The 26,196-nt window shown below is 36.6% G+C and overlaps 1 pseudogene; it reads right to left on the bottom strand.

Annotated features, from left to right (window-relative positions):
* Nucleotides 1-319: 319 nt before the first annotated feature.
* Nucleotides 320-15,716, bottom strand: LOC138156030 (U11/U12 small nuclear ribonucleoprotein 35 kDa protein-like; annotated as a pseudogene).
* Between the last annotated feature and the right edge of the window lie 10,480 nt (nucleotides 15,717-26,196).

Raw genomic sequence — 26,196 nt, 5'->3', positions numbered from 1 at the left:
TGTACTTTGATTTCTGTGAATGTTTTGCTCTGATTGGTTACTGAATAAATAGAGAATTCACTATACTATGTAATCAGAACCTTAAAAGTTGTTCACAGCAGCAGACCTCTGGAAAGCTGCTCATGCTTGGCTTTACACAAGCCCCCTTGTAGTTGGGCATGTAAAGAAAGACTCCATGAAAGTGAGGGCTGAGCCTTGTAGGAAGGAAGAAGAGGCAATGTGCACTTGGGGAATGGCCACTGACTGACCACCCACCTGTCCATGAAGTGCAGAGGAAAGGGATGGCTATGTCCTGGAGATACCAAGAGTTAAAAACTCTCTACTTGTTTTTGTTATCATCTCTCTAATTTTTGGAATCTTTACTTGCATCTATCTCTTCTCTCTCAGTCTTTTCTCTCTAGGCCCCTGCTCCTCTCCTCTCTGAAGTCCTTCTCTCTTTCCCTTTCATTCTCATCCTAGACCCTGCTGGACTCGCTTTCCTGTTGCCTTTTTTCTCTGCCCCTGTCATGGTCTTGCTCTCTGATCCTCCAGTCCCAGGTTCTCTCTCAGGACCTCCCCCTCCTTTCACTCTAGCCCTCTTGATAGAAGTTATAGTCAACAAAGGATTCTTATAGTCAACAAAGATTTCATACTGATCAATAACCAGTCTGTTTGCATGTCCATAAGGTTTTTACAGAAACCGCTCTTCTCTGTAGTTCATTAAAGCATAGTGCTTTGAAAAGTCTGTGATTATCCCTAAAGCAACTGTTGCTTTCTGATGTCACCATCTCTGCTGAAGATATCTTTCAACTTTTCTTCTCTTCTCTATAGTTTCAACCTGAACAGAAAGAGGATGAGGTGGGGGTCTCCAGACTCCCTTTTGTTGGCACATAGACACCAGAATCACCTTCCAGATTGCCTGGTCATGAGACTTTTCATCAGTACCATTGATGCTCCTAGCCTTGAGAGGACCACACTCTCTGGTGATGGGCATCCACTTATTCTTTACTCTCTGCTGGGATCCAGGCTCACTCTTTATTTGAGGATAAGGCCAACCTCCAACTTCAAGGTGGTCACCAGGAGTTGTTTGTTTTTTAAAAAATCTTTGGTATTATAAATCTCATCATAATTACTTCTAACACTTTGGAATTAGAGCCCAATCACTGGTCCATTCATCTAATAAAATCACTTTACCTGTTTAAATATCATAAAACTCTGACTACCCTCTCACTGGGAGGAGAAATAAAAATGAAGCAGCAAGGAGAATAGGAGAGGAGGTGGTATAGAAAGAATTTGTGGTACAGAAATAATAATAATAATCCTCCATTAAAGTCTTCTTCTGATACTTGATCCTGATATGGTGATCATCCTGGAATCTTAAATATAATGCCAAGAGAGGGCAAGCCCTTGGAGGGCATGGTGAGGTAAAAAGGCTACTATAACAGAAACAGCAATGGACTGCATACTCAATTTCCAATGAACAGACCAGCTAAATTCAGAGAAATACCATCCCTAAAAAGTTCTTCTTCCTTTCCCCCATCCATTCCTTACTTATTTCCTTTCTCCCTTCCTTTCTTTTTCTTCTTTCTTTTTATCATCTAACATGATAGAATTTAATTTACTTGAGGCCAGAGAATGTTTTTTTATTTCTTTGTATCCTATCTTGAAATAAAGACCATTATGTGTTTGGCAGGTCAAATTGTCCAGTTCCATTAAATCAGTTATACAGCTAAGAAAACATTGTCTTTAAAACTTAAGAATCAAAGCATGTTATATTATATCCCAAATGGGAAATGAGAAAACATTACACATGTGAGAAGCCAGGGAATCTGTTATGGCCAGGTGTTTCCTAGATATCTAACTTATGGATATCCTGTGATAATAGAATCAAAAGGAAAATAAAGTAAGAATCTTTTGCTCAGGCAAGTATATGCACTTAAAGGTCACCTTGACAATATACTCATTGTTCCACATCTATGGACTGCCTACCTCTGCAAAGGAGGGGGGAAGATGTCCTCTCATTTCTCTTCTTTGGGCCCATCCTTTATCTTTGTAATTTTGTAACATATATATTTTTATTGCTATGTTGATATTTTTCTTTCCATTTACATTGTTATAGTCATCCTGTATGTTGTTTCCTTAGTGCTGCTTACTTCACTTTGCACATTAGTATTCTGTGAATTCATGTACCACAATTTATTTAGTCATTGCCCAACTAATGGATATCTTCTTTTTTTCCAGTCCTTTCATTCCACAAAAAAAGTACTGCCATAAATATTTTGGTGTAAATGGAGCCTTTGTTTATATCAATGACCTTCTTTAAGTGTATGCTCAGCACTGGAATCTCTGGGTTATATGGTATGGGCATTTTAGCAACTTTATTTACATATTCCAAATTCCATTCCAGAATGATTGTACTAATTTAAAACTCTACCAACAATGCATAAGTATGGGTGGCTAATGGCATAGAGTTCTGGTAACTAGTGTTGCAAACAGTGAAGATATCCATCTGGGCCCTAGTTTATCAATACATTTGTCCTCAGCTAGCAACAGGTAACCTCCCAAGGCTCATATATACAAACAATCTACCCAGCTACTGATGCTGGGCTTCTCATGGCTGGAAAGTCCTTCAAGATACTTGTAGCTAACAAGCCTTCAAATATTACTAATGAAACTGTTGGGATTGTGGAGGTTTCATCCCTGAAGAAGGCTGAAGACTTAAGGCATTTGGACAATATGTGTTAATGGAAAGTCATCTGTGGTTAGCTAATGCAAATTGTTTGTGGTTCTATGTCTTGAAAAGAAACTGGCAACTGCTCTGACTCAGACACCTCTGAATGAAAGAACTTCATTAGTATTGGAGAGGCAGAATGGGTACTAATACAACTTCCAGAAAAAAAAGAGAGAAAAAGAATTATGCCAAATTATAATGCACTGCCTCGAGATGCGGTGCTTTTTACTTCCTTGTAGACCTTTGAGCAGAGGCTGAATGAACACCTCTAGAGTATATTATAGTAAGTCTTCCTTTCAGTTATGAGTTGGACTAGAGGGCCACCTAGGATCTTCCAAATCTTAATTCTGTAATGTTGTTCTTCTGTAATCTTCAGACCAGATTTTTAAAATGTTTATAAAACACTCTCCTGACATCAACTCTTTGAATTAAGCAAGAGATTAAATTAATTTCAAAACATGGTTAAGTTTTTGGTGAGAACTGAATTTTTCATGCCTTTCTAAACAAGTAATTCAAAAGAAACTCAACTTTTTCACTTCTTTTCACTTATTCTTCACTCTAGGCAATTCAGGTTCTTCTCTGCCTTCTATCTTTACCCCAATGAATAGTTTATTTTCTCCTCATCAGAGACATGACTAAGATTTTAATTTTGCGCCTGGAGTAATTGGTCCAAACTTGGGATCAAGGAAGGGTTCACTTAGTATGTAGCTGTCAAAGGGATGAAGAGGGTGCCAGGACAGTTTAAGGTTTCTATGCTTCTGCAGAGTAATTTTCTTCTGGGTAAGTTTGTGGAGTGGCAACTGGGGGTGGAAGGAGGGAAGTACCCTTTGAGTTGGAGCTACTATTTCTTAAAAGGATGATGAATGGGCAAAACCTTGCCTAAGGTACAACCTCTGGGTAAGAGAAAAAGTAGATTTTGAGAGAGTATGGTTGGTGCTTTCCAAATATTGGTACTCTAGGATGAAAGCCTAGTTACCTAGAAACATTGTGCAATGACTAACTTTGATACTCTGCTTTGCAATGCAAGGATCTAAGACAATTCCAAATGTACTCCACCCTAGTTTTGATTCTTTTATCCATATTTTGTTTTAGATATCCCTTTCATCTGAACTATTATTCTTCCTTCCTCTTGTCTGACTTTCCAAATCCTACTCATCCTTTAAGGTCAAAGGGCTATCTTCTTTAGAAAAATTCCTTATTCAAATACTTGAGCTACACATACCTCTTCCTCCTCTGAACTTTTGCAAAATTTATTGTTCTCTATACATTGGATTTTTTTTCTCCTTAATTAGATTCTAAAATTACTGAGTTAAACAGTGTAGGGTGCTTTAGAAATGTTTATAAGCATAAAATCAATATCTGGAAGTGACCATAAGGATCATCATGTCCTACTTCCTGTCTAGTGCCTGAATTCTCTCTACAATATGAACAACTGATAATTCAGACTCAACTAACAACAATTCAAATGATAGGGAATTCATTAATTCATTGACAAAGAAATGTATTTCATTATTGAATAGCTGTAGATGCTAGGGAATCCTTCTATATGTCAAGCTCAAAATTTTATTCCAATCCAGTGGTCTTAGTTTTGCACTCTTTGACTACTTAGAAAAAGTCATTTCTAATCAGAGCCCAACAGATAGGTAAAACCAGTAATCATGTCCCCATTAAGTCTTCTCTTTTGTCTGCAAGAAAGGAGAGGAGAGGAGAGGCCTGGAGTTAGGAAGACCTTAATTCAAATCTGGCCTTGGACACTTACTAGTTGTATGATCTTGAACAAGTTACTTAACCTTGTTTGTCTCCATTTCCTCATCTGTAAAATGAGTTGGAAAAGTAAATGGCAAACCACTCCAGGATCTTTGCCAAGAAAGCCTCAAATAGGGTCACAAAGAGTTGAATGTGACTCAACAACAAAAACAATTCCTTCCATTTCCCTACTCCCTTTTTGAGAGCACTACCTGTCAGGAGTAATGGACAGAAAAAAAATTTATTTGGATTGACATAGATTCATCAAATGAGACTTTTCTTGAATCTGTGAATCACAGAATCCAAGAGTACAACTTTGCCTTGAATTCAGAAAGCCCAAATCTTATATTCCTTTGCTTGAACATTTTTAGTGATGGCAATTCTTTCCATTATACTTTTTTGGAAGTCCAAAAAATATATTTTTGGAAGCATGAAAATGTTAGGAATACTTCTAATAGTGAGCTGAAATATGTTTCCTTATAATTTCTCCTCTGGATTTTTTTTCATGACCATGAAAGTTACAGGATATAAGTCTTATCCCTCTTCCATGTGATTTTGTATACATTTTGTACATGTTTACATGTATGCATTTTAGTTCAGATGTCAGATTCATTAATAAGAGGAACCCGTGCTACCAATGAATATTAGGATGTTTTGTTTTGTTTTTAGGTAATAGGGTTTAAGTGACTTGCCCAGGGTCACAAAATTAGTAAATGTCTGAGACTGGATTTTAAGTCAGGTCTTTTGACTCCAGGGCTAGTCCTCTATACATTATAACACTTAGCTACCCCAAGATTAGTAATTTTCTTAAGTTTATTGTTTTTAATAATTTCCTGGCAGCAATGAGAGATCAAGAGACTTTCCTAGAGTTAGTAGATTTGAACACTTTTCAGAGGTAGGATTCAAACCCAGGGTCAAATCTACAAGGGTTACTCTCCATGTCTTACACTACACTGATTTTTTCTTTCTTATCATAGTCGGTCATATACATAAAATATGTATATCATAATATACCACTCCTTTCTCCCACAAACATCTCACCCCCAAAGTAAACATATTCCTTTAACTTTTCTTCATAAGTCACACCATGCTTCCTTCTCCTCACTCCCTAGATGGGCTCCAACTTGTCAATATTCTTCCTAAAATGTGACGCCCACAAGTGAACATAGTATTCCAGATGGTGTCTTAGCAGGGAATGGGGCAGTGGGAACATTTCTTGCATGCATCCTTGTGGCTCCTGTGATTCAACCTGTGTGCTACTTCCTGAAATCATCTCTCTTAACAGGGATTATTGCCATATCTATTTAATACATACTCCTGCCTCCAGTTCTCTCATCTCCAACCTTTTCTCTACAGTGCTGCTAAATTGATATCTCTAAAACATGGATTTAACCACATCATCCTCATACTCAATATTTTTTAATGATTCCCTGTTATCTCTAGTATAAAACACAAACCATTAAGACTAGAATTTAAAGCTCTTCAAAACCTGGAACCCATCTTTCCAGCTTTATTTATATTCATCCCCTCTTTTTCACTTTCCATTACAGTCAAATCGGACTGATTGTTCTTCAGTATTGCAAAATTAATCACACTAGCACACAGGGTGGGCTGTTAGCATAGGTTCTTTGATCTGTTTTTCTAAAAAAAAAAAAAAAGAAACAGATAAGTAGGAAGAAGTGAGTATCCAAGAAATAAACCAACAGAAAGGGCTATCTGAACAAAGTAATACAACCACCTACATACACCACTAGACAAGGAGAGTACCAACATCTGAGTAGTCAGGGGGTTTCCTATCAAACTGCTACTCAGAGTCCTGTTCAGGGAATTGAAAGGTCCTTCTCATGAGCAAGCCTCCAAAGCAACATACCAGTCTCCCAGAATATATAGTTTTCCTCAATGCCTAATTGGTTTTGTACAAAAAGGTGTGAAAGCCTTCCTGTAAGCAAGCCTCCCTATAAGCAAGCTTCCTCCCGTAAAGCCAAGCACAAGCAGCTTTCCATAGGACTGCTGCTGTGAACAGCTTCAAGTTTCTCATTACATAGTTTAGTGAACTCTCTATTTACTCATCAGTAAATTAAGGCAAAACATTCACAGAAATCAAAATACAGAATTCACAATATTATGACATAACAACTTATCACTAAAATGGCCACATAGTTTTAAACAAAGTATAATCATTTAGTAACTCAATCATTTAGTACCTCAATCATTTAGTAAATCCTTAATTCAATCATCTTTAAGAAGGCTTGCCTCCTTCATGGACACAAAGAACAAAGGTCAAAATTCTCCATCCCTAGGTCATATTGTATTAATCTCTCAGTCAAAAAGTCTTCTTTCTTCTTAATTGGAGATTAGTTTCCAATCATCCTGAAGAGATACAGGATACAGAGTACAAAGTCCATCCACCCCTAGCCACAGTAAATCATGATCTTCTCAGTTTGCATTAAATACTCAGAGAAGTCTTTTCAACTTGACTTGAGGCTAGCTCTCAGATTCCATGGTTCCTCTTCCATGGTCCCAGCTCCTGCCTGAATCTATCCAGCCTGGATTCAAGGGCAGATAGCTCCAAGCTTCTTGTCCAGCTCCTTGTCCAGTTGCCATTTCATATTGAAGCTCACAGTGTCTAGTACACCTCAAGTCCTTCACAGTTTCTGTTTCTGGGAAGACAAAGCTGAACAAAGTCAAAACAACATTCATGAACATTGCTGGCACCATCATCAATTCACTATCTGCCTGTGAAATCAACACAGACCCACCAACAAGGTCTGAGAACTCAACAAAAATCATCAATATAGTCCTAGGACCTCTGAATCCCTGTTCCAGGACTTCTTTAAACAGACAACCAGAAAATCCTCTTTGAGGGCTTCCAGTAAGGTCCCAGGACTTCTATACAAAGTATCACAAACATCAACACAGACAGAACATACAAACATAGAGTTCCAGGATACCACAAATTTTCTCCTTCTCCACCACAATGGCTCCCTTCTCAGTTCTGCTCTCTCTAGCCTGGGCCTCTCTTTATATATGGTCATTAGCTCCTCCACTTCCTGTTGTATTCAGCAACAGGAGTTCACAGGTTCTAGGGTTCACAAGTTGTGGGATTCACAAATTCTGGATCTTAATACTTGATACAATCATGAACTGAAACAAGGTCTTAATTAAATCGCTGAAACAAGGTGTTAACTACTTTGCTTGCCATTACACCCCCTAAACAAACTCCTCCTTATGCAAGTTCCTCCCACAATGTGCTCTATGTGACTCAAGATGTATCACAACTGTTATTGAAATATCTGTATATTTTAGATCTGGGGACATGGCTCCTGTTCCAAGGAAAAAGGGGACAGATATGGTAGCATAGGCCTATTAATGGATGGGGAAGATCTTCGTATTTCATTAACATTACAATCATATATAACAATGCATTTCCCACCTCTCAACATTTGTACAAGGTAGTCCTCATGCCAGCACATCCTTTCTCATCTATATACCTTAAAATTCTTAACGTCCTTCAAAGGAGCTCAGGTGCTACCCTCTACTCAAGCACTTTTTGGGTAACCTCAGTTAGTAAGTTGTTAGCACCATCTCTTAAAATTATCTGTTTTATTAATATATATATATATATATACATATATTATATTAACTATCTTCTAGATATTCTTCTGAGAGAAAATAAGTTTTCTGGAGGGAAAGTACTATCATTCTCTTACAGTACTTTGTATATGAAAATATTTATTTAAATTGACCAACATTTTGCCTGTTCTGGTCATTATCTTGCTAACCCAACTCTGGGATCACATGATTTTACCATTCTTCCCAGCCTTAGTACTTAAAGCCCAATCCCATTCTGTTCTACACATGGACTACCAAGCCAGTGCTTGCTTATGCAGGCCAAGAGTCCCCCCTTCCTCGTTTGTTTGCTTTAATTTGCTTACACTAAGGATGATTATTTCCTATTACTTAAAACCTATATCAATCACAGGGGCTGAAACCAGAGAGGGAATAGAGTTCAGAGAACAAATAGGTTTTTTTCCCCCCATATCATGATTTGTCATGTTTTAGGGGGGAAAATGAGAGAAAGTCCCATTAAAAGTCACAGTCCATCACAAATCATCAAGGAAATCCACCTCATACAAAGCATTTTTTTTTCCTCCACTTGATTGTTAAACTGAGGAAACAATGACAAATGGTCTAGCATTGCTTTTACACTTCTTTCTAAGACATGAATGAATAGACTAATAAATTCTCTGCTACCATTATGGTTTTATGGCTGGAGCCCTTTTCATCTCAGAATTTCTGAGTGAATACAGTCAAACCTCACAAATTGGAACTGATGATGGTGAAAATATTCTGATTTAGTAAAACTTTGCTTAAATGCATGAAGGACACACTTTAAAATAGTTACTGGCTATTTCTTTATGAAGACATGTACTTTCATTATTTTCAAATACTTTCAGTGTTGTTCAGTTATTTCGGTCATGTCCAACTCTCCATGACCCCATTTGAGGTTTCTTTGCCAAAGATACTGTAGTGGTTTCCCATTTCCTTCTCCAGCTCATTTTATGTATTAGTAACTGAGGCAAACAGGGTTAAGTGATTTACCCAGGGTCACACAGTTAGTAAGTGTCTGAGATTAGATTTGAACTCAGGAATATGAGTCTTCCTGATTTCAGCCTCAGCACTCTATCCACTAAGCCACCTAGGTAAGTATCAGAATTACTAAGAAGGAGTGTTAGATTTATTTTAATCAACAGAAAAGAATGTTTTTTAATTACATCATTTGTATACAAAAGCATGATAGAGATATAGAAATAGGATCATACACTTAAAGCTGGAAGGGAATTTTGAAAACATAAAGTTTTCTGTCATTTGACAAGTAAGGAAACTGAGGAACAATGATGTAAAGGAATTTGTCCAGCATAACATGACTGGCAAGGGTTTGAGGTCAGACATGAACCCAGACCTTACTTACTCTGAGTCTAGCACTCTTTCTGCTACTCCAAATCTATTACTGGTTCTTAGTAATATATATACACATATACATATATATGTGTATGTATATGTATATAGGTATGTATACACACATGCACACATACACATACAGTCCTGTAGATGTTTTAATATATGTATGTATACACACACATGCACACATACACACACACTCCTGTAGGAGATGTTTTCTGTATGCTGACCATCCTATGGGCAAAATTTCATCCTTGCCCCCACTGGAATATCAAAATGTGTATCTCAAAGACTCAGTCAGTAAATTGAGATGTACATGGAGGAGAATTCTCATGAAAGTCCTCCCAAATAAATTCAAATTTATTTCTAATTCTAAATTAGATTAACTTTAATAATCCCCTACTGGTTCAATTCATTACTGAAGAAGAGTGCCTACCTCCTGCTGTCATGACTACCCATTGCAATCATCCTGTGTTACTGATATCTATGTGATGAATGTATGTGTGCACATGTGTTTGTGTGCATGTATATTTGTAAATGTGTATACATATATATGTATCTATGAATATAGATACATATGTCTAAATAATCTATATCTACCCCCCCCCACACACACACACACTGAAATTTGAGACTGTCTTGCTTTTCTGTATCTTCAGTGCTTGGTACAGTGTATTTTCACATGATAATCACTTGATAAATGCTTTTTTGTTCTTCATTCACACAGTCATTCACCCATTCATTTAATTACAAGGGAATGCATGCTCTTTGAAGGCAAGGACTGTCTCACTTTAGTATTTGGCTCTCCAGAAACTTGCACCATGACTGGTATACAATGGGTGTTTAATTAATGTTTATTGACTAGTTGATTGATTTTTGCCAACCAAGTCTCCAGCATATCCACACACACAAATACTGAAAACCATTTTTATGTCGATAGTATCCCAGTAAGGATATCTGACTGCAAATCATGAATCATGGCAGTCAACCAAAGGAACAATGGAGAATATGCTATAGATTGCTATTGTCCAACATGGCTTTCTCTATACAAAATTAAAAGACCTAAAAGAAGGTTTTCAGTACACTGTACCATTCAATGTTCAAGATTTATAGGAGGAAATGAGCAAGGATGACATATGAATAGAAATGTTGGGTTATAACCTGTTCCTATAGGAAGTATACTTCATTTAGCTACCAGAACTATCACTTAAATTGGACAATCTAACCTTTGGGTCTCAGTTTCCACATTTATAAAATAGGGTTACATATCCTGCTTCATCCACCAACTTCCAATAGCAATAATGATAATTCAATTCATATCACATTTTATAGTTCACACCACTTTCTTCAGAGCAACTCTGTTAAGTAGGAGAGATTTTTGTTTTTGTTTTTTATTGGCAGTAGATCTTTTATTTGTTTTTTGGACTATGGTTTCATTGATATGAATTACATTGATACAAACTCTGAGTAATGACACTCTGTCCGCCAATGTTGATTGGCACATGTTCTGTGAATCATAATTTTAGAAAGTTCCCTGGGGCAGCAAGAGGCTATATTACTTGCCTGTAATCACAGAGCCCCATGTGTTAAAGGTGGGATTTGATTACAGGTTTTTGTGACTCCAAGGCTCATGTCACACTACTTCATGTGTAAATATTAATAACCACTGTTTTCCAACTGAAAAGTGGAGGCTCACAAAGTTTAAGTGACTAGCTCAAATTTGCACAGCTATTAAGTTGTGATGGGGGAGGATGGACAGAGCATGACGGGTGAACACTGGGGTCAGTCTCCTGCTCCCTTGTTTGTTCCATACCCCCAAACCTATCCTTCCTCCCAGGAAAAGGTCCAGACTGTTCCTTTAAATTTTCCACCATTATTAAGGACCAAGTAACCTAGAATACACTAAAGATGTAACTGTATTTCATATCTAAGTGTTTTTTTTCCTGAATCCATTTAAGCAAGTTTGAAGGCTGTAAAACCTCCAGTGATAAAATATCCTGAATTGTGATTCTTGAGTGAAAATTGCTAAATTAATTTTGTTATCATGATAACCTGTTTCATTGCAGTTTCCATATGCTTTAATACCCACAGAATGAAAGTTTCTTGTATGCAGGACAATGATGAATACACCCAATATTGCTAAAAAATTCAAAACATGCACAGCATTGAATAGAATGAAAGTGGATGCAAGAACATCATTCTGTTTGATGTGATGCTCAGTTACTGGTTATCAATCAAACATTACAATTTATCTAACAGTGACACTATTTAGATAGCTCTGAAATTAGAAATTTTTATGTGCTGCTATGAATGACAGCAGTCATTCTCCAAAGAGCAAAGTAATTTGCAAAAGAAAGGTGCATTTGATTTCCATCATTCAAGATGATATTTTCCATTGTACATATATGTGGCAAATGTATTATAAACACTAAGCCAGGAATTTAAACTTGTCACTATTTTATGTGTTTGGTGGTCTTACTCTCCCCCTAAACCATCCTTGGTGATAAGAATATATCTTATGCCAGTAGTTCAAAATATATGGTTTCCACTCATGTGATTCCACCATATGTTAGTCAAGTATTTCATGGATTATCCAATTCCCAGCCCCCCATCCCCATCATCAGTTTGTACTCAATACTGTGGTGATGCACCCAGTGAAATTTAGCTAAATTGGTTCTCAGAAAATCCATGTAATCTCCCTCACTGAAGCCTGGACTTGAACACTGGCCAGAATTATAGTTCCACTGCATATATCTATGTCTATTGTATGCCTGTTATTATGTCTATATTCATCATCTCTATCTAAATCTGTACTTATAATTATACCTAATCTAAATCTACATATACATTCTAAAAATAAATAACTGCTACTGGGTCCAAGGGGATGTGGTATTGCACCTTTCCACTAAGGGGTCACTCAACTCTGGACCCACAAAGATGGCCTGGATTGGGTTCAGACCTGGAGGAGACTTGCCTTCTAATGAACTCATTTCCCTCTTCTCACTTTTTTTTTTTTTTACTACACTCCAACTCCAGCAACTGGGAGGAAATCATTTACCTTAATTGCCAACTCCAACTCCTCTTCTCAATCCGCATTATTTTTAATCTCTCTGCAACCATTGTACTGTTGATCACCCTTTTTTGAAATTCTCTTATCTCTAGGTTTATAGGACATCACTCTCTCCTGGTTTGCCTCCTGCCTTTCAGACAGATCCTTCTCATTTCCTTTGCTGGATTCTCATCACTCTAATCATAAGCATCCCTCCAAGTTCTGTCTTGAGCCCCTTTGACTTATGCTTATGCATTACTTCACCTGGTGATCTCATCAGATCTTATGGATTAAATTACCATCCCTATGCTGATAATTCTCACATCTGCTTATCCTGACCTAACCTATCTGCTGACCTCCAGACCCTTAACTCCAAATGTCTTTCAGACATTTCAAACTAGGTTTCAATAGACATCTTAAACTCAACATATCTAAAACTGAACTCATTATTTGTCCCTTCCCAACCCTTTATCACTATGTTAAAGAGGACAATACCATTGTCCCCATCCCTTAAGCTCACAATCAAGGTGTTATCATTGATTCCTTACCATCTCATATTCAATAAGTTGCCAAGGACTGTCAATTTCAATTTTGTGGCATCACTCAGTGGTGTCTCTTATCTCCTCTGAAACTGTCACTACCCTGATAAAGTACCATCACCCTATTCTTGGACTATTGCAATAACCTGCTGGTGGGTCTGCCTGTCTCAAGTCTCTCCTCACTCCAATCTTTCCTTCATTCAGCTATCATTGCCTGGCTTCTCTGCATTGGTGATGGATTATGAGTATGGGAATTGCAGATATAATACTGAGTACCATATCTCTCACTGCCTGGCCAGCCAGGTATGATTTTTGTCCCTTCATCAAGGTTTTCCTGAATGCTCAATGGGATTTGGGGGTGTATAGATTCTGTGCAAATGGCTCTAGTCCCCACCAATGATGTTCTTCCATATGCAAAGGTGGTCCCCTGCAATTTAATTCCATTTAATCACAGTCAGATTAGCTTTTACAAAGAAAAATTTACTTTGAAGATATAATTACAAATATACAAACTTATTACCTTAACACATGGAAGTCCAATCCCCTCCATGCATTCCCCCTCAATCTCTGGAGCCAGGCAGAGGGAATTAGTTTCATAATTTAGCTAAGCTTCTATAGAGCACAGGCCCAATTGCAAGTCCAAAAGTCCTCTCTAGTCTGAATCTAGACTCTCTGCTGGTGGCTCTACCTCCTACCTCCTACTCCCTCAAGTGTAAGGGTGGCCCCAGAAAACAAGTTCCACTTAATCACTAACAGATTAGCTTTTTAAAGACATATGTACTTCAAAGATTTCATTGTAAAAAGACGTGCTGACTCTTACTCTTGGAATTCATAGGAATCATAATTCATAATTCATAGGAATCATAATCTTCTTCTCCTATACTATCTCAGTTGCTGGGAAGGGGAAAGGATTAGGTTCATATATTAGTCCATTTCCCATACAGCACAGTCCCAATTCCAAGTACTAAAGCCACCTCTTTTTCATGTTTCAGGTGCCTTGGTTTACTCCAGAATTCCTTTCCATGCAGACTGGCTATATTCTCCCACCTGGAATCCTGGCTTCAAGTTTCCCATAGCTTGAAATCCAGGTCTACTGGAAATTACTGCCATCATCTGGACATGAGAAAGACAAAAGGAAAAGAAGAGAAATGAAAGAAAAAAACCCTCCAGACCAATTTCTTGGATCTAAGACTTCTCACTATTACAGTTCATGGTACTTCTGTGAACTTTGCTCCCTGAACATAGTAGGAAGGAGCATGAAAGGAAAGAGATTGTCTTAATCTCACCAGTTTTAAAGATGCAGCCTTGTCTGGCTGATTCAGGCTACATAGCCAGTTGAAGGAGGTTACCCCCACTTATGTGGTGCTTCCATGTTGGACAATCTGGGCATGCCCATGAAGGCCCCATTACGGGTGCCTCCTTGTTAGGTGATGTGAGAAAGTTCTACAGGTCAAGATAATGTCAGATTTCTCATACATTGAGGAGTTCAGGTGATTTTTTATATTCATTTTGATATTCTTCGTTAAAGGAGGTGATGCATTGTGAATGGCAAGTCATGTAAAAACAAAAGATATCAGTATAAAGTTATTTAAAAGAGAATAAAAACAGTGAATACAATGATGTTAATTGCAAAAGTTGTTTTAAAGAAATCATGTGTTTTAAACACAAAGAAGTCCATCATAGTGAGTTATGACCTAGAATGTTACCACCTCATTTCTTTCAATGACTCTTATAATATTATTTCCTCAATTCATATTGGTTTGCCTTCTACAAATGTTATTATCATTATTATTCAAATGTCGTGCCCACATTTGCAATAATCTGACTCAAGACACTATATTTTGGTTTTTAATTCAGCCTTAGCTAATTTCTCTATTCTCAAGCCCTTTTTTTATACCTCGTTGTAGCATGGAGGTGACCCTCATTTATTTTTAAATAATTAATGTTAGAAAGTTATTTTTTAAGGTAAGCCCAAATTTGCTTCTTTGCAACTATTTTTAAATTTTTTCTATCTGAAACCAAAAAGATCAAAGAAGATTATTTCCCCATGTGATAATCCTTCAAACGCTTTAAGAAAGGTATCATGCTATTACACATTAAATCTTCTTTAATCTAGGAAAAATTTCAGCAGAGACTGCAATAAATCTCATATTACATAAAGTTGAGATCTTTCATCATCTTAGTGGCTCTCCTCATGAAATCCTCTAGTTTGCCAATGTTCTTTAAAAATGTGATACCCAGACTTAAACAGAACAAGGTACACAGTAACAGCAATAATATAAGTGTTGAGGTTTCGTGATGTCTTGTGGTGGAACCATCTCAAAGATGTTAGACCACCTCTAATCCAAGTATAGGCACTTATTAAGATTGACACCTCTCATGAAGAGGGCTAAGTTCCAAGAGGAACCAGCAACTTCAGAGAAAGCAAGATGGATTTTTATTGGGCAAAGATGCTGATTACATATTCAAAATTTACATAGAATATGGGAATATGATTGATATTAAAAAGGCAGGAGGAGTTTGTTAAGGGATTAGGTAATGGAGGAGGGATCCCATCTATGGTTTGGTGGTTAAATATTCTGGTCATCCTGCCCTCCAATTGGTTAGCTATCGTAAGTTGATGTATTAATATCCTTTCTCTAAACCCTGATTACTTCTTCCAGCTCTGAGAACAATATCAGATCTATAATACCAAAACTCACCTGCCCATCCACCACTCTCCAATATATTATCTGCCCTTATTTGAAGATAAGCTTCTTGAGGGCAAGGACTGTCTTCTCTCTGTGTATTCATATTCCTAACATTTAGCTGTGTCTGACAAATAGTAAGTAGTTGATTCTTTTTTTCCTTTCTAGTCTTAATGCAGACCAAACTCATTTTTTTGAGGAAACTGAAATGTGAAAAGTTTGATGCAACTGGAGATCAATACAAGACTTTATATAATTTTGTAATACAAATCAGAATTACCCTAGGAATTCAAAGAAAAGAATAGACCAGTAATGTCAAGAAGGCTTGCTGGTAGGGCTGGAAATAGATTTTAAAGAATAAGCAAATTTTAGATATGTAGAGAAGACAGAGAAGGGCATTTAAGCCACTTAAATAAACATTTATTAAGTGACAACTATCTGCTAGGCACTGTGCCAAGTGGTAGCTTAAAGAGATGAAAATGACCCAGATTTCTGTCCTCAGGGGTTGACTGTTTTAGGGGTCACTATGAAACACAAATATCACATGAAGAAAAAGATGGTAAAGGGAAAAACAATATCTAAGCAAAGTGATTCAAAGAAATACAATTAATATTTTCAGTTAAAATGATCAAGCTTGAAGGAGTGAGTCATTCAGTAAATAAACATTTATTAAGCTCTTACTGTGTCCCAGGTGTGGTGTTAAGTACTGGGGATACAAAGAAAGAGAAAAGTCTGCTCTCAAGGAGCTCACTGTATAATGGGAGAGACACCAGGTTAAACAACTATGGATGAAAAAGCTATATACAGGATAAGTAGGAAATGATTAACAGAGGGAAGGTACTAGAATTGAAGTATTGAGAAAAACTTCCTGTTGGTGGGGTTTTATTTGGACTTGCAGGGAGGAAAAAAATCATCTCACCAGTTTTAAAGATGTAGTCTTTTCTGGCCTATTCAGGGTATGTAGCCAATCAAAGGAAGCTACCCCTCCCCCAACACACACACACACACACACACACGATGGGTGTGGTGAAAATGAAGAGGGAGATCATTCCAGACATGGGAGAAAAGCCAAGAAAATGCCCAGAGTCAAAAGATGAACCATCTTATTCACAGAACTGCAAAGAGGCTAGTGTCACTTGATCAAAGAGTATACAGAAGGAAAAATAGGTATAAGAAAATTAGAAAAAATAGGTGGTGGTAGATTATGAAGGCGTTTAAACACAAAGCAGAAGACTTTGTACATGCTTTTGTTGGTGATAGGGAGTCGCTGAAGTTTATTGATATGCAAGTGACTTGATTGGACCTAGAGGACATTGGACCTGGTCTGGACCTTGAAATCCTTGAAGGACTTTTTATACAACAGTAACTCAACTTTGCAGGGTACTCCTAAGTTTCCCAAATACTTTTTGTTGATTTGCAAAGTTATTTCTTTATAGCAGCATTGTGCAAGTAGTGAAGGTATTAGTGTGTTTATTTTACAGAAGAGAAAACTTAGGTTCTGACATATGTGAATTTCAGTGTCATATAGCTAGTCAGTGTTGGAGCCAGGATGGGAGATAGGGAAGTAGTGTATTTTGGGTATAGAGGTTAGTGTTTGTCAGTGCACAGGGGCAGGGGAAAGGAAGCTATTCCTTTTATTAATTGTCCATTTTGACTGAAATGCAGACTGATTAAAGCGAAGATTGTTACATGAGGCTGGAAAGGTAGGTTGGAATAAGATTGTGGAGAATCTTAAGTAGAAAATCTAGGAAACTATATTTCATCCCATAGGTGATAAGGAGCTGCTAAATACTTTCAGATGTGAGGATGACATAGGGAGAATTGAGAATTGCTAAGGTTATTTTGGAAGTTCTGTGAAGGATTGATGGAACAGTTGATTTTTACCTTTTTGTAGGTCATGAACCTCTCTGACAGTCTGGTGAAACTTATGAATTCTTAGGACAATATTTCTATATTCATAAAATGCATAAGCTCATAAAGGAAACTATGCTGGAATACAATTAGCAAAGTATTTTTCTAACATGTATGGACCCCTCAGACACTTACTAGCTGTGTGACCATGGGCAAGTCACTTAAATCCTATTGTTTCCAAAATAATTTAAAAAGAAAGTTTATGGACCCTACATCAAGAATGCTTGTATTAGAGTGAGTAGAAAATAGAGGCAGGAAATGTCTATGAACTACATATGGTGCTATTGCCCATAATTGACAAATAAATACATAGATCATGATTGATGATTCTTCCATTAGCTTGATATTTAAGGGATTTTTAAACATATTAAATGGTATTCATATAGTATACAATTAGCCTTAGTAAATCAATAAATCCAATTTTTATTGATCGATATTAAAAAGGTGCTTATAAAGTTCGCAATTAACCTTAGTAATAAAATAATTTAACATATCCATTTGTGCATGCCCAAAACTACTTTGATGGACTAGTCCCATGAAAACAGTATTTTAAAAAGTAAGCTACTATATTCATCTGTGAATGAACTGTCAATTCAGTGGGCAATCCACTGATTTGCTGATCCACTTATTAGACATAAAGTTATCTATGGATTTTCGTTGTTGTTATTTTCCCTAATTCAACTTATAAACCAGGGCAATATTATGAAAGTTTTGTGGTAACTTCCATCAAAGCATGTCAGTTATGGATGTCATGGGACGCACACTACTCTGTTTCATTAAATATCTGTCAAGAAAATATGAGGCAATACTGAGAACCCTGACCGCTTTTTTTTTTTTGGTAAAATTGTACATTTACCTAATTCATGGAGATATTGTGGGTCCTACCTCCCATCCATTCAAGAGAAATTAAATAGCTTTCCTGTATCACACAACTTACTATTGACAGAGGCAGTATTAGAATCCAAATCTCCAAAGTCATAGTAAAGCAGACTATTGATTGCATTGATAACTTTACTTGAGCTCTCCTATGACAGATAAAACAATAACTCCTTCTAGTTTAGATAGCTTTTAGGAGTGTGACTAGCCCTCAACTAATTAATAGCAAAGAACAGCAAAAGGATCATAGATTTAGAGCTGGATGGAACCTTAGAGATGATCAAGTCCATCCTTGTTATTTTGCAGAATAGGAAATGTAGGGTCACAGATATTTAATTACTTTCATAGGGGGAGAAATAGGGTATGAATATAAATCTTGGTGACTAAATCTAGCATCTTATATACCATAGTTCATTGCCTCCTTTGAAGGTAAAAAGAAGAGGTGGAAAAAGAGGGAGGTAAAATAAAAAGAACTTAGGTTGGGTAGAACACCTGGAGTAAAACAGTCTTGCTGACTTTTATGGGTGACATTAGTCTGTGTTATTGACAGTCCTCTCCATGTATCAACAACTTGATGTGAGAATAGATGTTTGGGCACCAACTTCTTGGGGTTCAGTCAACTCAGTTAGTGAATCTTGTTGTAGCAATAGGGATATCCCCAGAGACTCAATATATGGTTAAAGATTCATCTGAAATTAATGAGGTGGAAGGGAGCCAGAAACTAAAACAGTATCAACCAGTTGGTGGATGGATGAACATATTCTTATGGATGAATGTAAAGGAATGATAATGTGCTGTTAGAAATAAAGAAGTGGATGGTTTAAGAGTGTCAGCCCTGAAAACAAATGATCAAAGAGTTATAGAGATTTTGTAATTGCTATTAATTCTAAAAATACTAAAGAGATCACACAGGTTATCACAACTACAATTAATTCTGAAAAACAAAACAAAATTAAAACCAAAGAGATAACAGTGGTCATAAGAAAAAGGTTTCTTTATTCCACTGAAGGAGCAAAAGTAGAAACATATACCAGGACCCTAGAGGGGTGGTCTTGGCATGGGGATACTGACAGGAGAAACCTAGGACTTTATGAATTAATGAAGATTGAAGATAGGACTGGTATATAGTAGGAACTTAAAAATGCTGGTTAACTAACAATGATATTGTAAAAATTAAAAACTTTGAATGACTTAAGCACTCTGAACAATGCAATGATCAACCATGATTCCAAGAGGCTGATGACAAACAATATTACCTACCTCCTGACAGAGAGAGGGTGAACTAAATATTCAGAATAAGTAACAAATTTTGGTGTTGCAATATAGGAATTTGTTTTTGCTTATTTATGTAGATTTGTTACAAGAGATATTTTCCCCTTTATTTTCTTCCTGGGGAGGATAACAAATAGGAGGTATGGAAAACAAATATTTGTTAATTGGATAACCTGAATATAATTAAAACAAAAAAAGATCATCTATAACTTTGAAGAATGTAGCTTCAATTATATGATGAAGTCAACTAAAGTGCAGGGATCCTTTTATTATCATGGACCCCTTTGACATCCTAGTGAAACTTACAACCCCTTTCTCAGACTACTGGCCTCAAATGCATAAAATGAAATATGTAGGATTATAAGTAGAAGATGATTATGCTGAAATATAGCTATCAAAATGTTAAAAGGCACATTTGTTATGCAATGGAAAAAAATGCGAGATGTGGTCTAATAACAGTTCCTGGGATTTTTTTTTTGACTAATAACTAGGACATGAAATGTTGACAAATATGAAACACCCAAAAGAAGACCAATGAAAAGCAATTAGCCTTTTTTCCTCTGGCAAGCATGAACACAAAGTGGTTCATCTTTTTTTCCCCTTTTGTTTCCATTTAATTCCTCTCTTCGGGCAATTATCCTATTAAATTATCTCTTTTGTTTTTGTATTCGGAATTAAACACTCAAAGCTTAGAATTTCTTCTTATAATAACAAAATTGGTCTATTGGATTGCTTCATGGTTTGAAGAGGGAAAAGCACTTACAAAGCAGTGAACTGTGTGCCATTGAGCCTGGGGGGGGGGGGGAAGGGAGAACGAGCCCACAAAAACCTGAAAAATGTAGCCCTCCAAAAATATATGCTTGGAATGGGGGAAGGGAGGCCTTTCTCTTATACTCCATTCTACTAATTTTAATTATAAGAATACTATACCCATTTTTATAATGCCTTATAATTCAAAAAATGTTTTCATCACAACCAACCTACTCAGAAGGTAATATGGTATTATTCCATTTGATCTATGGGAAAACTGAGGATCAGAAGGGTTGGGTCTTTCCCACAGTTAATTAGTGACAGATGTGAGACTCAAACTCCATTGTTCTAGCCTCAAATCCAATGGGATATCTAATAACACTGCTGTTTGTCAACACATGCCTGTTAGAACCAGCCCTAGGAAATGGAATGAGATAAAAAAAAATAGAGTTTCTTTGTCATGGAGGCTGCTAGGTGGCTCAGTGGGTAGGATATTGGATGTGGAGTCAAGAAGATCACAAACTGAATTCAGTGTCATGTACTTACTTAACTCTGTGGGGCTGGGCAAGTTAACCTCCCTCTGCCTTATCCTTGAAATAATAAAAAATAATAGCAATTATCTCATGGGGTTGTTGTCCTTAAAGTCTATATAAAGGCAAGATTATCATCAGGAAGTTGTGGTCTGGTCATTGTTGTTATCCTCATTAATGTCAATACTCTCCAAACTTCTCTTTCTTCCTTTTCCGTGGACCTAGTTGTCCTCCTCAGGTAGTAGTGTTTATGTAGTTCACATCTACCTCTACAACATCTGTGTCTATCATCTGCCATTCCAAGTCATGCTCTGAACGGGCAACTGGATTTTCTAGTCAGTTTTCTGACACCAAGTCAAATTTGGGAAGCACTATCATTGTACCTGACCTTTGACATGTTTCTAGCAATGAATTAAAATAGATATAGAACAGTGTCAGAAGTGATGAGTGCCTAGGGCCCTGGGTATGGCAAAAGGTCACAGAATGGTGTGATGGCAAGAACACTAAGCAATTAGGAGTCCTTGCTTGTACTCTTAGCATTGCCACTAACTTGCTGTGTAACCATGGACAAATAAATCAATCACTCTGAGATACAGATTCTTCATCTGTCAAATGAGAAGTTGGATTAAATGTTCTAAAGTTCCTACCCAGATCTAAAGTTCCTTCTAAGGTCCTTTCCAGCTATAAAGTGCTGTGCTCTAAAATCCATTCTAGCTCTAATATTCTATGTATATTCTCCATTTAATTGATAATGAGCCTGAAAAGGGAGGACTGAAAGGAGGTTTCTCTTTTCCTTGGAAATATCCTTCTCTGGTAGGGATGGGAAAATGATGTTCAATCTTTCTCTCAAGACCTTATTAAAATAATTAACTATTACGAGAAGTGTCAATTATTTAAATCATCAAACATTTGTTGGAATTGTGATGGGAAAGACTGGAGACTGAAGACCATGGCAATACCCCAGGCTAGAGATGGTGAGAGTCTGAACTAGGGTGACAGCAAGATAGAGAATAGGACAGGTGCAAGAAATACTGAAAAATTCCTCCACAGAGGAAAAATAGCTAAGATTTGGCAACTGACTGAACTTGGGAAGTAAGACAATAAAGTAAAGCAAAAATAGATCACCCCCCTGCAAATCTCATATACAAAAATGTAAAAATAAAACATAGATATAAATGTGTAGTTAGTCATTGTAGAGAAATATTCCTTCCCTTTCAAAGGGGTACACTGTAATGTTTCAATACTAATCTCCCTGGTATGTTTTAAAGAGGGTTGCATTTGTGCAAAAGAACTTGCATAATAATAATGAATTTCTATAGCACTTTAAGGCTTATAAGGGGCTTTTCTCAAAAAAAAAAGGAACATGACAAAGTTAGTGCAAGTGCCCATTTTACAGATGAGGAATCTGAGATTCACAGTAGTGAAGTAACTTTGCTAAAAGTGATGAAGGCTGTTAAATATCACAGGTAGGACACAAGCTCAAGTTTCTTCATCTTTTGACTATACTGTTCTTTCTTTTGTTTTTTATTTTATTTTCTACTCAAGGACAAGAAAACCAAATATAATTGATAAAAAAGCAAAAATATATCATATACTTAAATATGAAAACTTAAATACAAAGAAAGGGGATAAAAGCATGTCGTGTGCATAGCAGAATATAAGAGCGGATTCAAAACATGTAACAATAAATTTTCATTTCAAAAAAGCCTGTATGATAAATAATATACATTGTATTGAGAATTGTCCATCTTTTCTTTGCTTCCTTTTATGTTTTCTTTATACTGTTCTAACATACATTTATTGTATAAGAAAACAAACTGAATTAAAAAAAATACAAAAATGGCCTGGGTTCAGTAACCTAAATTTTAGAGAGAATAACTGAGTTAAGCGAATTTAAATTATAGCAACGGTTATACCCAACATGTAGCACGAGGTTATCATTGTGTGGCTCAAAAGAAGGTAGAATAAACATCTCTAGCCTCTTCTTCCACACCCTTCTCCAAGGGAGACTGAAACTAGCTAAGATTTGGCAACTCATTAAACTTGGGAAGACAGTAAAGTAAAAATAGAGCCCCCCACCACAAATCTCATATACAAAAATGTAAAAATAAAACATAGACATAAATGTGTGGTGAGTCACTGTAGAGAAATATTCCTTTCCTTACAAAGGGGTACATTGAAATATTTCAAAAGTAATCTCCCTGGAATGTTTTGAAGAGGGTTGCATTTGTGCAAATTAGATTTGTATAATAATAATGATTTTCTGTAGCACTTCATGGTTTATTTATTTATCTATTTATCTATCTATTCATTCATTTATTTATTGCTTTTTTGAAGGGGGGAAGGCAGGGCAATTGGGGTTAAGTGACTTGCCCAAGGTCACATTGCTAGTAAGTCTTAAGTGTCTGAGGTCGGATTTGAACTCAGGTCCTCTTGACTCTCTATTCACTGTGCCACCTAACTACTCCCCCACTTTAAGGTTTATAAAGGATTTTTCTCAAAAATAAAAAAGAAAGAGAAACAAAAGTTCAGGGACAGATGGTTTTGCTTTTCTACTTTCCTCAGAGTCAGGGGATACTGGGATAGAATTATATTTATTTGTTCCCTTAAATGTTGTTAGTTTAGTAATATAATTTTCAGGTTCAAACTAACTTCTGATCACTCTTTTATCATTAAGGGGGAAGCAAGACTATAACATTTATATCTAAAGCTTGACTTCTTTCCCACCAAATACCAGTTCCACAATGTATACACAAAGGAATTATTTCAAAAGCCCATTTATCCAATTCAATATCTAAAAAGCATAAAAAGAAAGTGTACAATGTAGATATATAGCAGATAATATAGAGTGGAGCTCTCCCTTTGGGAGTAAAGTACCTCAGTTTAACCCAGAGCAGTCCTAGATTTCACCCAAGAAGGAGTTCCTCTAAGTCTCTAGTGTAGCAAGGTGATAATCAGGCATCCCCCTCACATCAGCTTCTTTCCAGAGTCTCTTTTTTTCAACAGCCTGAAGTGGGATTTGCACCTGCCAATTTCTCTCTCAAAGTTGGAAGCCAAAAGCTCTTGAAGAGATTGCAGAGACTCAGCAACAGAAGAAAACTAGAAGAACCCTCACTCCTGCTCATGTCATGCCACCCTGCCCCTCACACAGGTGTTGGGCAATGATCTCTACCAATAAAGAAACAGTCCCATTCCAATGGGCTTTGGGACTATTGTTAAATGAGGAATTGCTTGGAATTAAATAATGCAATACTAGAGGAAGCCTAAGAAGCAGGAAAATGTAGGTGAAGGAGTTTGGACAGAGTGATCAAAAAATGTGACTTTGCACCTGGGCTCGGCTCCTTAGAGTTCTATGGTCACAGGTTACTCACTTTATCTGCTGAACCCCACTATCATCGCAAGGAAAATAAAGATAATAATACATATTCTACTTAGCCCACAGAGTTCTTATGAGGAAAGCCTTTTACAATCTATTGTGGCTTATAATACTAAGATAATTTTTCATAGATGGAAATACTGAAAATCTTTATGTCTTAAAGAATTTATGACATGAATTCATTTTCAAATGTCCCAGTAAATTCAAGTCAATGCAATTCAACCAGCATTTTTAAGGCACCTATTAGGTGGGAGGTGAGAAGATAGAGAGAAGAAATAATTCAGTCCAAAAAGAATTATTAAGCATTTATTGTGTTCCAGGCATTGTGCCAGACAGTAGGGATACATAAAGTAGCAAAAGCCCATCCCTGCCTTCAAAGAGCTGGCACTGTAATGGGGGAGACAACATGCAAAATAGCATACAAAGCAAGATTTCATATATGTGTGTGCATGTATGTATATGTGTATATGCATAGGAAAATTAGGAAATATTAACATTGGATAGGTATTAAAATTAAAAAGTTTGAGGGAATGTGTACTGGAGAAGGTGAGATTTTAGTTGGTATTTAAAAGTAACCCAGGGAAGTCAGTAATCAGAAAAAAAAGAGGGAGAGCATTTCAGGCATGGGGGATAGCTAGAGGAAGACTGTGTTGTAGTCCTTTCTCTGATACTCATTCCTATTCTGAACCTGGACAAGTGACAAAACCTCTCATTGTCCTAGGCAACTTGCCAACACCTCATGTTCTGTGAAAGGTGGGAGACTGCATTATATCAAGTCATTTTCTTCATCTGGAAGTTTTCCTCCTATGTCAGTGGTCCAAAATATCTGTCCTAAAATCATCATCATCATCATCATCATCAACAGCAACAACAACATCACCACTACCATATTATGTATAAAGAATTATGTTAGAGGGGTGGCCAGGTGGCTCAGTGTGTAAGAGTACCGGCCCCAGTGTTGGGATGACCTGGGGATCAAATCCGGGCTCAGATACTTAGCACCACACCCAGAAATAACTGGCCGTGTAACCTTGAGCAAGTTACTTAACCCCAATTGCTTTATAAAAAAGAATTATGTTAGAAACTGAGGGTAGAAAGAATAAAACAGACATTCATTCCTTCAAGGAGTTTACATTGGTGGGAATATATGTGTATATGTATATATATATATATATATATATATACACACATATATATTTAAAGACAGAAATCTGGGGACCTTCAGTGAGTGATGAAATAGTTTCATTTTGCATTTACCTTAGTAGGTTCTCATTATCACAATGTCATAACAGGATTGATGTTTATAATAATTATCCTGAGCCATCATAAAATAATTTTATTATCTCAGTATATTTTATTTGAAATAGTTGGAAGCATATTAAACATTTTTGGAGAAATTTCCATCTTTTGTTATTACAATAGAAAAAAAGTTGTGCATATAAAAGGTTAAACTTTAGTCATCTAGAAAACTCATTTATGTAAAACATCTTATTGTCTAAATAAGGGTGACCTTAAGTTGACCCTTCTGGTATAATTGGATTACTCACCTTCCTTTTTCTGTCCTTTCCCGTCAACTGTGCATTTCTCCCAACTGCCCCCTCATGCTTCCCTCATTCCTTTCCTACCTTCAAATACATACATCCATGGAATAGATTTTTTTCTCTTCTTTGTCTGTTAATTTCTTCCCCTTGTTTCTGTGAACCAGGAAAGTTCAACTGTGAAATAAGTTATCACTGCAGAAAGGTAATTCTTTTAGTCTACACTCATTCATTCTCTAACACTTTCCAA

Source organism: Petaurus breviceps, unplaced genomic scaffold, assembly GCF_028583685.1.
Source record: "Petaurus breviceps papuanus isolate PSGF00001 unplaced genomic scaffold, PetGlider_PUasm1.0 98, whole genome shotgun sequence".
NCBI lineage: Eukaryota > Metazoa > Chordata > Mammalia > Diprotodontia > Petauridae > Petaurus > Petaurus breviceps.
This window is presented reverse-complemented; position numbering and strand designations above follow the sequence as displayed.